Source organism: Lynx rufus, unplaced genomic scaffold (genome assembly GCF_022079265.1).
Source record: "Lynx rufus isolate CCGP_SWC_20201006 ecotype Redwood Valley unplaced genomic scaffold, mLynRuf1.p SCAF_5, whole genome shotgun sequence".
Lineage (NCBI taxonomy): Eukaryota > Metazoa > Chordata > Mammalia > Carnivora > Felidae > Lynx > Lynx rufus.
Window position 1 is genome coordinate 139,448,785 of NW_025814867.1, and position 15,072 is coordinate 139,463,856.

Sequence of the window (15,072 nt, forward strand, 5' to 3'; positions counted from 1 at the left end):
AGAATATTTAACTTGTTTAAAGCAAACTCTACATAAATAGCATAGAAAAATCATGTAAATTTACTGAAATAATTCCATAAAATGACTACTATTTTCACAAACAAGAAACAATTCTAGAGGACAATAAAAATTTTACTCAAATATAGATACACAATAGGTAGACATATAGATTATAGATGAATGATAGATGATAGAGAGAGAAAGAGAGATGTGGAACTTGAGACACTTAATAGAAGACCATGGGGGAAGGGAAGGGGAAAAATAGTTACAAACAGAGAGGGAGGGAGGCAAACCATAAGAGCCTCTTAAATACAGAGAACAAACTGAGGATTGATGTAGGGGTGGGGGAGAGGGAAAATGGGTGATGGGCATTGAGGAGGGCACTTGTTGGGAGCCCTGGGTGTTGTATTTAAGTGATAAATCACAGGAATCTACCCCCAAGACCAAGAGCACACTGTATACACTGTATGTTAGCCAACTTGAAAATAAATTATATTAAAAAAATAATAAAAAATGAAAAAAAACTGGTGTTTTATTTTTCTGTTCAGTTTCGTTCAACAATCATTTTATTAAGAGTATGATATATGTCTAGGTTTGTGTTATTCTCTCAGGAGTATAGAATAAGAAGGTAGCAAATTCTTACCTCTGTTCATATTTGAGTTAGTAGAAATGCAGTATTTGAGTATTGAATCAATAATGTTGCAGCAAAAATAGATTTACATCTAAAATAAGAAGATATATAAGAAAACGTATGATGATAAGTAGATGTGAAAGCAAAAGCTAAGAAGGCTATTTCCCAATGCTCAGTTCAAACGTACGTGTTCTGGATACTCATTAGGATGGAAAGGATACTATTTGTTACAACCATCCAAATCCGTTTCATCACAGAGTTGGATTTACCTGAACTTCAAGGAGCGGTCAGCTTAGAAAAAGCAAAATGCAGACCATCAGGAGAACAAACAGAAAACCTCAAGAGAAGCTAGAGATGAGAAAAACATATTGTATATTGGGGTGAGAGTAAGAAACAGACTCCTGTGTAAGAGGAAGAAAAGCTTTCAAAAGTAACGGGAGGTGAATTAAGGTTATACTACTGTGAAAGAGAACATGTGCAGTGAATAGGATTTGAACTTGATCTGGAAGGCAGTGAGAATCCTTATGAGGTGTAGAAGAAAGGTATATCTATTTCCCCATTCCACAATAAGTTTGATCAGATATGGAGCGAACACAATTTACATTGGATAGTACGTTGAAACATTACTTACCATTTGTTGTATTCATTCATTGTATAATCATAAATATAAGGGGGATCTCCGCATTCCCACTAGATTTCTCTAGACCAGGTGACTGTCTACGGGCAGTTGGGACAGTAGATGGCTCACCTGTACTTCTGTCTCACTGAAATAATTGTCCAAAAACCTATCCTAAAGATTTGCCCACTTTTCTGGGATACTCCTATCTATCTGAAATCGGTACAGATTATTTACTTGTGTGAATTTAATTCTAAAAATATATGTCAACAGACTTTTAATAATAAAAATTCTGTTACCATTTTATTAAAGTCTATGGTAACATGTGTTGGATAAATTAGTTTAGAATCATAAAGATTAATTTTTCTAACTTAATAATCTCCCCAGTACTACAGATATCGATGAATGACTTACAATGCAAGGAAATTTTTCTTGACCCTTCATGTATTATCATCTCTAAAGTTAACACACTCTAATTAGAACCCAACCTTCCTTGTTATTGTGTTAACTGAAGATCAATTTGCTAAGCACTAAATAACACAAGAGCGAGACAAGGATAATACAGATCATCTCTGCCTTCTAATCACTGCACTGGGCTGATGTCTCAGCGGTTGTCAGGACTTGTGCATTTAAAGTCAAGGTTAAGGCAATAGCCTTCTTTAACGCAGCTGGAGAACTGCCAGCAGAAGAGACATAATGATGAGCATCTTATGCTACCACAGGCAGTAGCTTCTTAAGAAGTGGTTCAGTCTCTGTAGCTTGCTTTTGAATTTTTTTCTCCAGGAGATATTTCTGAACAGCCGGTACTGGGACTCCCAAGTTTCTGCCTTTCTGTTAAGTGTCATGAAAAAAACATTTTTTTCTAAGCCGATTTGGAAAAGAAGAAAAAAAGCTATATGTATCTTTACTCTAGAAGCCAATGTATCTTTTCTTTGAAAAATTGTAACAATACAAAATTGCCATAGCATTCCCAAATGCAGAAGTTATGACAGGAAAGTAAAAGTCCCAATAAAGTATCCAAGTGAATGCCACAGTCCAACCTTATTTCCTTTCACCAAAACAAAATCTCAAGAGTGTATATTTTTATTTGTGCATTGATTTTGCTACTATTTCAAACTAAAAGGTGAAGGCGTTTTATCTTGGTGGATATATCCACCAATATTGTTAAATCATTAAGTCAGTATTATCACCTTATTTTTACCATATATGAGAAAAATTTAGCCTCTATTTGAAATTCTGTGTGTTACCAACGCACCCCTTTTCTGTAAATGAGAAACTGAAGCACAAAGCATTTGTTCAATGTTATTGAACATTAAATAGACTTAATAAAAACAATTTATTTCAAAAGTAATTCTTGCCTGGGCTTATGTGGTCCATCAGATCTGCGTACTACTTAATTTTCTTATGAAACATTCATGACCTTTCAGTGCGCTATTTGCTAAAATTATTTTAGTTTAACTCCCCCAATATTGATAGAGTTGTATTTCCCAAAGGTAGTATATCGGGATTTTCTTTTTTTGAGAGGTAATTCATGAGAATGGAGTTAAAGAGAAAAAAAAAATCGGGGTTTCAGTGAAAGTTGATAAGTTAATATTATTAAATCACCGTTAAGAGTGGTAAAGGGGCACCCGGGTGGCTCAGTTGGTTGATCATGCACCTTCGGCTCAGGTCATGATCTCCAGGTTCATGAGTTCAAGCCCCACAAGGGCTCATTGCTGTCAGTGTGGAGTCTGCTTTGGATCTTCTGTCTCCTGTCTCTCTGACCCTCCCCTGCATGTGCTCTCTCTCAAAAATAAATGAAACATTTAGAAAAAGTGGTAAGAACCCAAAGTTTTAAAATATTGTGGTATCATAGGTGAGGAGCCTACAGAGATTTCTTAGTACTTAATCAAAAGCATTAACATTTAAAGTTAAAAGTGTGAGTGGATGGATGTATTAATTTGATGGGAATCCTTTTACTGTGTGTGTGTGTGTGTGTGTGTGTGTGTGTTTATATACACATATGTGTATTTATATATCTACATATATAATTATCATGTTGCACACTTTATAATGCAATTTTATGTGTTAACAATACTTCAATAAAGCTAGGGAAAACTTTCAAGTACTTCAGGTCAGTTACTGTATTTTTCAACTCAAATTTGATGGTTTATATTTGCTTTGTTGAACTTCTCGTTTGGTCCATGAATTATTTTCCTAATTTTGCTTAGTTGACTATCTGTGTGTTCTTGAAGTTCACTAAACGTCTTTTTTTTTTTTTTAATTTTTTTTTCAACGTTTATTTATTTTTGGGACAGAGAGAGACAGAGCATGAACGGGGGAGGGGCAGAGAGAGAGGGAGACACAGAATCGGAAACAGGCTCCAGGCTCCGAGCCATCAGCCCAGAGCCTGACGCGGGGCTCGAACTCACAGACCGCGAGATCGTGACCTGGCTGAAGTCGGACGCTTAACCGACTGCGCCACCCAGGCGCCCCTCACTAAACGTCTTTAAAAAGATTATTATTGGGGTTCCTTAACTCAGTCGGTTAAGCGTCCAACTTCGGCTCAGGTCACGATCTCATGGTTCATAAGCTTGAACCCCGCCATAGGGCTCTGTGCTGACGGCACAGAGCCTGGAACCCGCTTCAGATTCTGTGTCTCCCTCTCTCTCTGCCCCTTTCCCACTCGTGCTCTGTCTCTCTCTCTCTCTCTCGCTCTCGCTCTCTCTCTTTCTCAAAATTAAATAAACATTTTTTAAAAATTTAAAGAATTATTATTACTTATTTATCTGACAGTTGATAGAGCTGCATTTCTTTTGGATCCGTTATTAGAGCTTTATGAGTTTCCTTTGGTGGTGTTATTCTACCCGTTTTTGTTGTTGTTGTTGTTGTTGTTGTTGTTTTGTGATCCTTGACTCGTTACATGGGGTTGGGTAATTGGGTTCCATTTCCGGACTTTATTTTTTTTTTAATTTTTTTTTTCAACGTTTATTTATTTTTGGGACAGAGAGAGACAGAGCATGAACGGGGGAGGGGCAGAGAGAGAGGGAGACACAGAATCGGAAACAGGCTCCAGGCTCCGAGCCATCAGCCCAGAGCCTGACGCGGGGCTCGAACTCACGGACCGCGAGATCGTGACCTGGCTGAAGTCGGACGCTTAACCGACTGCGCCACCCAGGCGCCCCCATTTCCGGACTTTAAAGATTTGCTTTGGCAGAGATGGATCGCCAGGGCAGCTCAGTTTGGGTTTCTAGTTATGTCTGCTTGTGATTCATTTGGGCAGGTACGGCTCACCATTATGGTCCATTTTGGGGTGAGACAACTGTTTGAACTGTGAGGTCAGGGATGGGCGAGTCGCACACTGGCTGAGAACAGTTGGCCAGGACTGCTGGTTGCATTCCCTCCCCAAGTAAGGCTGGGCTCCCTGGTGGCCCATATTCTCTGGTCAGGCTTACTTGATAGTTAGAAATGGGTATTGAATCTGGTAGCATGTGAGGCTATGAATTAGCTTTCCTGCCCTGACAAGGCAGCGGGATGGGATCCAGGGTCGGTATGACTCATTGTTAGGGAACCCAAACCAGGCAAGAGTGTGCACTGAATTCGCTGGTCAGGTGAGGCCACTGGTTGTCCTCTGGAGATGGTGAGAGCCATGGCGGTGCTCTCAGTTCAAGTGCCACTCTGAGCAGGGCTGTTGGATGGGCAATGCAGCATCCTATGTGTCTGGTTATGTTCCAGAACACAGAACATGTGTTCTGTGGTTGGGCACAGAATGCTGTGGGCATTCTGGTTGGGCAGAACCAACGTGCAGCCTGGTTGGGCAGCCTGAATGCTGAATTCAGCCACGAGTGGGTCTACAGATTAGTATTTCTGGCCAGGGGTAGCAGGGGAAGAAGCTGTAAAGCCAGTAAAAGCTCTTTGTTGTCTTAACCCAAGATAACTCACTCCCCCAAGTGCCCTGGCTGAACGGCGCCACTGGCTTTGCTCTTGCAGACTGTCAATTCTGCCTGCCATGTCTCAGCTCTAGTGTTGCTGGCTTATGCAGCTTCTAAATGTTCTTGCCAGCGCTTTTGGTCCGATGGGGCCAGGAGATTTCCACAGCAAGTGAAGCTATTATCTCAGTTCTTTTGCCTGGATGGGATGGGAAACGGCCACGGGGCCAGGAGTTACCCTCAGTGTCAGCTGGAAATTAATCCCCCTGCCTGGGCTTAGCAAGGGACCCCTCCATACCCAGTGCTGGCTTTGCTCTGTGCACAGTCAGCTCTGCCTGGTCTCCTCTCAGCTCCAGCATTGTCAGTCAGATGTCGTCTTCCAGGCTTTATCATCAGCTCCTCTGGTCTGGGAGTCCCAGGGGGGTGGAGCTGTGTTTCAGCTCACTTGCCTTGGAGAGATGGACAGAGGCCATTCCAGACACCTCCTAATTTTGTTTTATGTTTTGTTTTGCTTTTATTTTGTTTTCTTTTCCTTAAGCAGCTTTCTTCTCAGGATTGGCTTGGAACTACCCTCAGCCTTCAACGTAGATTAATCCCCTCTACCTCCTCATGTCTGGTGCTGGCTTCCCTTGAGGCACTCAGGTTTTCCCACCTGCCTCTTAGCTCAAGTATTGCTGAACTGCACAGCTTCCAGTGTTCTTACCAGCCTTCCCGGACAAGTGGAGGCAGAAGACAGGCTCCCTGTGTGGGCAAGACCGGAATAAGGTCTCCCACAAAGTGGCCCACAAGGCTGAGGGAGCTGGTTGTCCCCCATGGGCTCTCTTTTTCCACGGGAGGAACCAGGGGTTCAGGGGAGACCTCTCTGCATGGTGCCTCACTGTCCTGGGGGAAGAGTAATGCCATCAGTGTTTAGGTGCCTCATTTACCCTTCTAATAAGTCTATCTTGGCCTCTTTGGTACAGAGGGTGCCCACATTCTAAGATTCTCTCAGGGGTGTCCTGTTCATGAGTAGTTGTTAATCATCCTTTTTGTGTGGGGAACCAAAGTCAGGAACAGCCTATGTCACCAAGATGGCATCATATCTCTCTATGTCAGTCTATCACCTTACCTTTTTTAATTTTTCTATTAGCTCATATCCCCCACTGACATATTATGAATGTGCAACCTAACTTGTTTGGCTGTCTTTCCCTTCCCACCATCCATAGTGGGATCTGAAACTCCTAACACCAGAAAGCTCATTTTGTTCACTGCAGTATCTCAAAAACCCCAAATGGAGCATGGCACACAGTAGGAGCTCACTAAATGTTTGTTGCATAAGTGAATGTTTCCTCATGGATGAACCAATGAATTATTCTCATATCATCATTTGTGTAATCATCCCTCCATTACTAAAAACTGCGTTTCCGAACTCATTGCAGAAAAGGATGAGTCCAGCTCTGCTTTTGTTGTCCTCCCATTAGATGGAAACATTAAAGAACAGAGACCTGAAGTGACTCAGGACACTGACACAGCCGATTGTTAGTGGAGAGCAGAACAAAACTGAATTCTGCAGCATCGAATTCTAGGCAGATTACCTAAGAGTTTGGCAGCTCGCATCTTACCATTAACACATTAACACATCCACATTAGGTGGATCCAGTTCAGGACATAATCTGCTTGTGCAGCTCAAGTCTGTGCTTTCTGAAGGCATACAACTCTTTTACCCTCTCTTCTACACTTTTCTTGCGTGCAACGCATAGCCTTATTGTCGCTTTACAACCTGGGTCATTTAACACATCTTGCAAGGAATTTAACACAGAAGACATGAGGGAATGGGATTTTTTTTTTAATTTATTTTCATCCTGGCTTGATTCAGAATGAAACAGAGGATGCACACTATCCTAAATGGACACCAGATTTTTGCAACATGAGCTGAGCTAATACGGGCTGTATAAAATGGAGGAATTGAAAGGCTGGCCGTGGCGAACTAATTTTAGGACACATCTTTTAAAGCTATTAGGTTCATTCTTCACTTGTGCTACAGATCAACAAGGTCTGTAATTGCTAAAAGGTCTCTCTATGGGTACTTTATTCCCCAGTGGAAAAAAGACAATGGGTTGTGTGCAATAGCATTTACAAGCCAGTTGTGAAAGTCATGGTTGTGGGATCAGATGAATGGAGTGGGTGGGCAAAGACAACATGCCTTCAATTAGGACTCGGAAAAGAGTGATTTCTCTCCAAGCTCCCTTTGTTTAGGAAGGATTGCAAAGCTGTGCTCCTACTTAATTATTGTTGCAGACTTTTCCTCCGCTTCCAGAGTTGGCACAGCCTCTGATGGTTTCCAGCATGATCTGCCAAGGCTGCTTCGATTCCTTTTATCGAGTGTTGGCTGACTGCAAACTCTCTTGGCAATAGCCAAGTGCACACATATGCCCGGCCACAGTGGTGCCAAGGTCCCTCCCGAATGCCTACCCCTTGGTGTCTTTGCCTTGTTAGAGTGTGTGCAACTGAGTTGTAAGGCACAGTTCCAAAAACTGCAAGTTTCAATCCACAAAGTTGATTCACTTCTTTGGATGATGAGTATGCTTTCCTTAACTTTTTGGTGCTGGTGGTCCATTGGAAGTATTATATCTACTGCTGTGTTCTTCCTATATTTTTTTAAGTTTGTTTTATATATTAATTAATTTATTTATTATTTAGAGCATGAATGCGGGAGGGAGAGAGAGACAAGGAGAGAGAGAGAATCCCAAGCAGGTTCCGTGCTGTCAGCGCAGAGCGTGAACTCGCAGGGCTCGAACTCACAAAGCATGAAATCATGACCTGAGCCAAAACCAGGAGTCAGATGAGTAACAAACTGAGCCACCTAGCTGCCCTAGCTTCTGTGTTCGTCATCTATAGATATGTATTTTGAAGTTCCCAGGGCTGTCTCCAAAATTTCGAGATCAACCAGACCAATAATCCAAAATTTGACAAGTAGATGACTTTGAGAGGCAAAGTCTAATTCTATCTACTAGACTTCATGCATGACTCCACAGATATTTTTATCTTATGCTTGACTTCTGATAATACCTCGCTTCGAGGGGAAGTGGTTTAATGTGATTCTAATTTCCATCATACCTTCAAGGGCTCTGCTTTTGGCAGAATTGTAAGTCTTCGTCTTCATCATCGACTTCACGTGTGGCCTTTGTTTAAGTCCCTCATCCTACTGTAAGATTTCTGCAAGAATCAATCCCTCTTTTGAAGAACATTCTCTCCTACTGTGTTTGCTTCTTTACCATAGACTAATTTTGGTGTTGTTTAACAAGGACATTATGTTCTTTTTTAAATGTTTTAATGTTTATTTATTTTTGAGAGAGAGAGAGAAAGCCTGAATGGGGGAGGGGCAGAGAGAGAAGGAGACACAGAATCCAATGCAGGTTCCAGATTCTGAGCTCTCAGCACAGAGTCCGAACTGTGAGATCATGACCTGAGCTAAAGTCAGATGCTTAGGAAGTTGGATGCTTACCTGACTGAGTCACCCAGGCACCCCCAGACATTATGTTTTCTTGATCAGATTTCTGGACCATATGGACTGTGTATTTTAGAACTTTTCCTTATCCTACATTATAAATAAAATAAAATAAAATGGTGTGTTAAAACCAAACTTTGTTTAAATAATACTAAATGCAGAATCTTATTCAAACATCAAAATTCATTTAGCAGCAAAAAAAATTCAGTGACTTATAGCATTTTGTTTCTGAGTTGAAACTAAGTGCAAAAACATGTACCAAAATATAAACCAAAAATAAAATATTTAATAAATCTATTCACTTTGAAAGAATGTTTTATTCTCTCCCCCTCTCTGTTTCTTTTGCACTCTCAGTTTCTCTTTGATATGTATATTACAATTTCTTTTTTTTTTAAGTTAATTTATTTATTTTGAGGAAGAGGGACGACCTGGGTGTGCCTGCAAGTAGGGGAGGGGCAGAGAGAGAGGGAGAGAGAGAATCCCAAGCAGGCTCCATGCTGGCAGTGTAGAACCCATTGTGTGGCTCAATCTCATGAATGACTGCAAGATCATGACTTGAACCAAAATCCAGAATCTGACACTTAACTGACTGAATATCCAGGCACCACATGGTTTCCAAAGTCTTGAAAAACCTTGTAAATTAAATGATGCTGAAAAAGAAGGTACTTAAGGATGTGGCAGTTAATTTTATGTGTCAGTTTGGGCTAAAGGATATCTAGATACCTGCCAGAACATTATTCCTGGGTGTGTCTGTAAGGGTGTTTCTTGAAAAAAGTAGCATTTGAATTGGTAAACTAAGTACAAAAATGCCCTCCCCAGTGTGGGCAGGCATTATCTAATCCACTGAAGGCTCGAATGGAACACAAAAGTAGAGAAAAAACAAATGGGCTGGGACACTTATCTTCTCCTGTCCTCAGACATTGGTGTTCCTGGTTCTTGAGGCTTCAGATCCAGACTGGGATTTACGTACTGTCTCCTCTGGTTCTCAGGGCTTCAGATTTGGACTGGAACTACACCTGAACCTACAACAGTTACCCCAGTTTACAGAAAGCAAATCAGGAGCCTTCTCAGCCTCGAATCATGTGAGCCAATTCCTATAATATCTATCAAAAAAAAAATTGTCTATCTGTCTACCTATCCTATTGGTTCTGTTTCTCTGAAGAACTCTGACTAACACAGGGATAATGGAGGAAAAGTGTCACTTGAAATACCAATAGATGGGTTTTAGTACTTAAAATAAAGAAATAATAATATTTGCACCTAGAACAAAGTGCCTGATAAATATCAATTGAATAATAAAAGAATGAATGAATTTGATTTAAAGTATAAGCATATAAGATTATATTTTAAAATGTACTCAAGATTTTTATTAGTCAGGTATAGCAGGACATGCAGATACAGAAATGACTGTCGTGAAGGATGACATTTATAGTCACATATAGGAGGCATGCCACACCATGCAGGGCCACAGGAGGAAGCACCAGGGTCAGTAAGGAGAAAGAAGAGACAAGCAGAAAATGTGGGTAAGAGCCTTTGGCATGGTTTCTGAATTAAGGAAAGACAGGTAGGTTAAATAGGTTTTAATTAGCTAGTTTGATATTTTCTATGGGCACTGGGTTGTAGCAGCTCACCTGAGTTGCATGGTACCTGGTCTTGGCCAGGTTAGGACAGGGAACCACGGACCTGGACTGTAGGATCCTGACTAGGGCTGGAGGGGAGGGCTTTGATTGGTTAGTTTGCATTTGAATGGCAACCTCCCTGCTGAATTGATTTCTATGGCTAGGGAGCTAGGGATTAGCTAACACAAGGAGGAGCAAATCCCTGCCAGTGTCAGTAAGGCATCATTCCCATATGATTCCCTGGTGGATTCTCTATCAAGATTCATTCACTATCTACCAATTAAATCCGACAAGATTTCACCCAATAAGAGCAGACGTCACAATAATATTGCAAATAAGATACGGCACCGTTTCTACATTCATACGATGGGTAGCTAATTAACACCAATTAAATAGGATTGAACATTTTGATGTGTAATATTTTAATTGGTACTTATAATAAAATACTTATTTATATTTAAAATAAGGGTTGATCTCCAGACTTGAATGTGTCAATTAATGCTGTATTCCTTCATTTCCTTTTTAGTTTTAGCAAAAGCTTGTGTGTGTATGTTTGCGTGTGTGTGTGTGTGTGTGTGTGTGTGAAAAAAGTGAAGTGAAAGTACTAATGAAAATAGTACAGATCTTTTTGTAGTTCATAAGCATGATGATTGCGTGTTCACGCCATTGTGTGACATGTGCCTCCCTTAAACCTTGTTATGTGACCTCACCCCATTACCTGTCTGACGTGAGAAAAAAAAAAAAGTACAAACTGGTGAACAAGAAATACTATTAAGTAAATTCTGACTTCCATGCTACAATGTGATAAAATATAATCATCAAAAATTTGAAAAACTAGAACTAATTCTGAAGATGTCTGCTGTAGGACGTGGAGACACAGCAGTGTCAGGAAGGCTTGCGGAAACTTTTGTCATACCCTCCCTTGTCCTTATCTGTCCCTAGGACGCCAGGAAATCTCATCTCTTCTGCTCTGTTGTCTCAGCTTATATTTAAAAAGATTATGATTCCCTGTGGCATGAAAAAGATAAAACGTTCTTTACATTTGTACTAAGAGGTACTTTCCCTATGCACTTCCCCACCTGTATACACCCCCTCCCTATACACTTCTATGCCAAAATGTTTCTACTCACAGTTCTAAAAACATTATTCTTGCACTCCATTTCAACTTTCCCAAGTCTCACACATTTCTAAGTTATTCATATTTCAATGAGAAGACTCTGTCATATCACTAAAAGTTTCTCACCCGTATTTAGGACTACTATGATGGTAATGAGTCATTTTAATAATGTAGCTTCTTATTAAAATGACTTTTAATCTCATGACGTGGCAGGGGGTGATCTTGTCAAAGCAGAAGGGTTACATTGTCGCAGTGGCACCTCTAAATTAGTCTCTACTGGTGGCAGACACTAAGGATCCACAAAGTAAAATGTAAAACTTACATTACTGAAAGGCACTCTGACCACAGACTGTTCTAAGTATGAGGCACCCATCCTGGTCTATATGTCTGTCCAGTTAGCATCCTCTGATCCTAGGGTGTTAGCCTCGTTCTTTCTAGGGAAATTGTTCTGAAAATCTTACAATGTATGGCTGCACCCAAACATAATTTACAGTACTGTTTACATGTCTGAAGTTGATGTACAGGTTATAGTACAAATAGCAGCATAGGAATGTTTCTGCTACTGCACATACTTCCCAAGGTTTGCTGAATCCAATAAAATGTTCTGTTATTGCATTTTCCTCATTAAAAGTGAAATGAGTGTCAGTTATTATGCTTATTGGCCATTTGAGTTTTCTCTTTTGTGAATCGTGAAGTTACACCTTTTGTTCATATTTCCATCATATCTGCCATCAATCAACTTCATTTTTTCATTTTTTATTTTTTTTTGTTTGCCATTTACTTTTTGTTTGTAATAGCCTCATTTTTCTTCCCTCTTTTTCCCCCCTTAGTTCTTAATAGCTCCACACTAGAAAGAAGGATGTGATGGGTCAATTTGACTGGTTCACAGGGACCTAGATATTTGCTACATATGCATATAATGGAAACAGAATCAATACATTTGTTATTATTAGTTATATAGTATATACATACGTATATAACAGAAATAGAATCAAGAGGATATATAGTCTTTATATATTTATAGACACATATATAATACAAGCTACAGGACGAATGCAGAGACTAAATAATAAGAGACTACATTAAAAGTAAAATTTCCTTTTACTTTAAATTGAAGATGACACAAAGAAATGGAAAAGATTCCATGCTCATTGGTTGAAAGAATAAATACTGTTAAAATGTCTATACTCCCCAAAGCAACATACACATTTAATGCAATCCCTATCAAAATACCACCAGCATTTTTCAAAGAGCTAGAACAAACAATCCTAAAAAGGGACCATAAAAGACCCCAAATAGCCAAAGCCATCTTGAAAAAGCAAAGCAAAGCTGGAGGCATTACAATTCTGGGCTTCAAGTTATATTTACAAAGCTGTAGTCATCAAAACAGACAGTCTGGTACTGGCACAAAAACAGACATAGAGACCAATGCAAAAGAACAGAAAACCCAGAAATTGACCCACAACTATATGTCAACTAATCTTCAACAAAGCAGTAAAGAATATCCAATGGAGAAAAGACAGTGTCCTCAACACATGATCCTGGGAAAACTGGGCAGCGACATGCAGAAGAATGAAACTGGACCACTTTCTTACACCATACACAAAAGTGTATTCAAAATGGATAAAAGACCTAACTTTGAGATAGGAACAGGAAGCAACTTCTCTGACATCAGCCATAGCAACTTCTTACTAGACACATCTCCAGAAGCAAAGGAAATAAAAGCAAAAATGAACTATTGGAATTTCATCAAGATAAAAAGTTTCTGCACAGCAAGGAAACAATCAACAAAACTAAAAGGCAACCTTCAGAATGGGGGGAAGATATTTGCAAATTACATATCCAATACAGGGTTAGTATCCAAAATCCATAAAGAACTTGTCAAGCTCAATATCCAAAAAAATAAGTAACCCAGTTAAGAAATGGGCAAAAGACGTGAACTGACATTTTTCCAAAGGAGATATCCAAATGGTGAACAGACACATGAAAAGATGCTCAACATCACTCATCATCAGGGAAATAAAAATGAAACTACAATGAGATATCCCTTCACACCTGGCTAAAGTTAACAACATGGAAACATTAGGTGTTGGGTAGGAAGCAGAGAAAGGGGAACCCTCTTACATTGTTGGTAGGAATGCAAATGGTACAGCCACTCTGGAAACTAGTGTGGAGGTGCCTCAAAAAATTAAAAATAGAACCACCCTATGATCTAGCAATTGCACTACTAGGTATTTACCCAAAGGATACAAAACTACTGATTTAAAAGGATACATGCACCCCGATGTTTATAGCAGCATTATCAACAACAGCCAAATTATGGAAAGAGCCCAAATGTCTATTGACTGATGACTGGATAAAGAAGAGGTGGTATATATATATATATTCAATGGAACATTACTCAGCCATCAAACAGAATGAAATCTTGCCATTTGCAACAATGTGTATAGTGCTAGAATGCATTATGCTAAGCAAAATTAGAAAAAGACAAATACCATATGATTTCACTCATACGTGGAATTTAAGAAACAATACAAATGAACATGGGTGGAAAAGAGAGAGAGAGAAACCAAAAAAGAGACACCTAACTAGAAAACAAACTGAGGGTTGTTGCAGGAGGTTGGTTAAATGAGTGATGGGTATTAAGCAGGGCACTTGTTGTGATGGGCACTGGGTGTTTTGTGTAGGTGATGAATTGCTGGATCTTACACCCAGAGGTGGTATTACACTGTATATTAACTGACGAATTTAAATAAAAACTTGGAAGAAAAAATCTCCTTTTATTTTTAACTAGTTTGGTCTGTGGATTCTTCTAAATGACAATCACTCTGTTAACAACACATATCACATGCCACTGTATGATAGGAGCTAAAGATAAAGCAAACAAATAACATGATTCTGCTCTCACAAAGCTTAGATTCCATGAAGTAAACATATAATTACACTTTGTGAATGATGGCTACTCATCCTGAAAGCTTAAGAAGTTTCTTTGGCATTTTCCTTGTATGCAGTCTGGAAGCATCCATGGAGAGGGTGCTTTCTCATAGCACACTGGTCCCTTAGGAGACATTGGGACTCAGGTTTTCAAATCCCCTGTTATTTTTTCCTCCAACTGCTAAACAGACCTGACCTAAAAGAGGGATCGATTGTTTAAAAATAATCAGTATAATTACTATAACTTTAGATCAATTTTAGCAATTATATTGAGCCCAGATTTGTCTACCTCTCAGATTTAGGATTTCAGTGGTGATAACTTACATAAACCAATGCTCAGGTGGTTAGAACAACAACAATCTGAGAGGTGGTACCTCTCAGATTTAGGATTTCAGTGGTGATAACTTACATAAACCAATGCTCAGGTGGTTAGGAGAAGAGTCTGGGTTTGCACAGCCTCACCAGGAGCAACTCCTCTCATACTTGGGATGACATATATTGGAATATGATTAGTCTTGTCCTCAGCAGTCTGTACTGTCATCAGAAGCTTGAGTGTCTAAATGTTATTAGCCTGTGATGTCCTTGAGAACCAAAGTGCTTGATTCTCTTTCAGATATATTGTCCCATCCTAGTGCAGTTCCTGGCAGATATTTAGTGATATCTGGTGAAAAAATATAGGAATGAATTTCATGTATATTAACATCCATGAAAGAGTTGCTTTCTCCTGCCAGTTTATTTTGGTTCATAGACACTTTGAAAA

General features: G+C 39.6%; 1 non-coding gene across 1 annotated transcript; it reads left to right on the plus strand.

Moving 5' to 3' along the window:
* Window positions 1–10,883: 10,883 nt before the first annotated feature.
* LOC124527441 (small nucleolar RNA U13) lies at window positions 10,884–10,989 on the plus strand. The gene has a single exon (XR_006965890.1). It is a non-coding gene; the product is annotated as a small nucleolar RNA U13 (small nucleolar RNA).
* The last annotated feature ends 4,083 nt before the right edge of the window (window positions 10,990–15,072 follow it).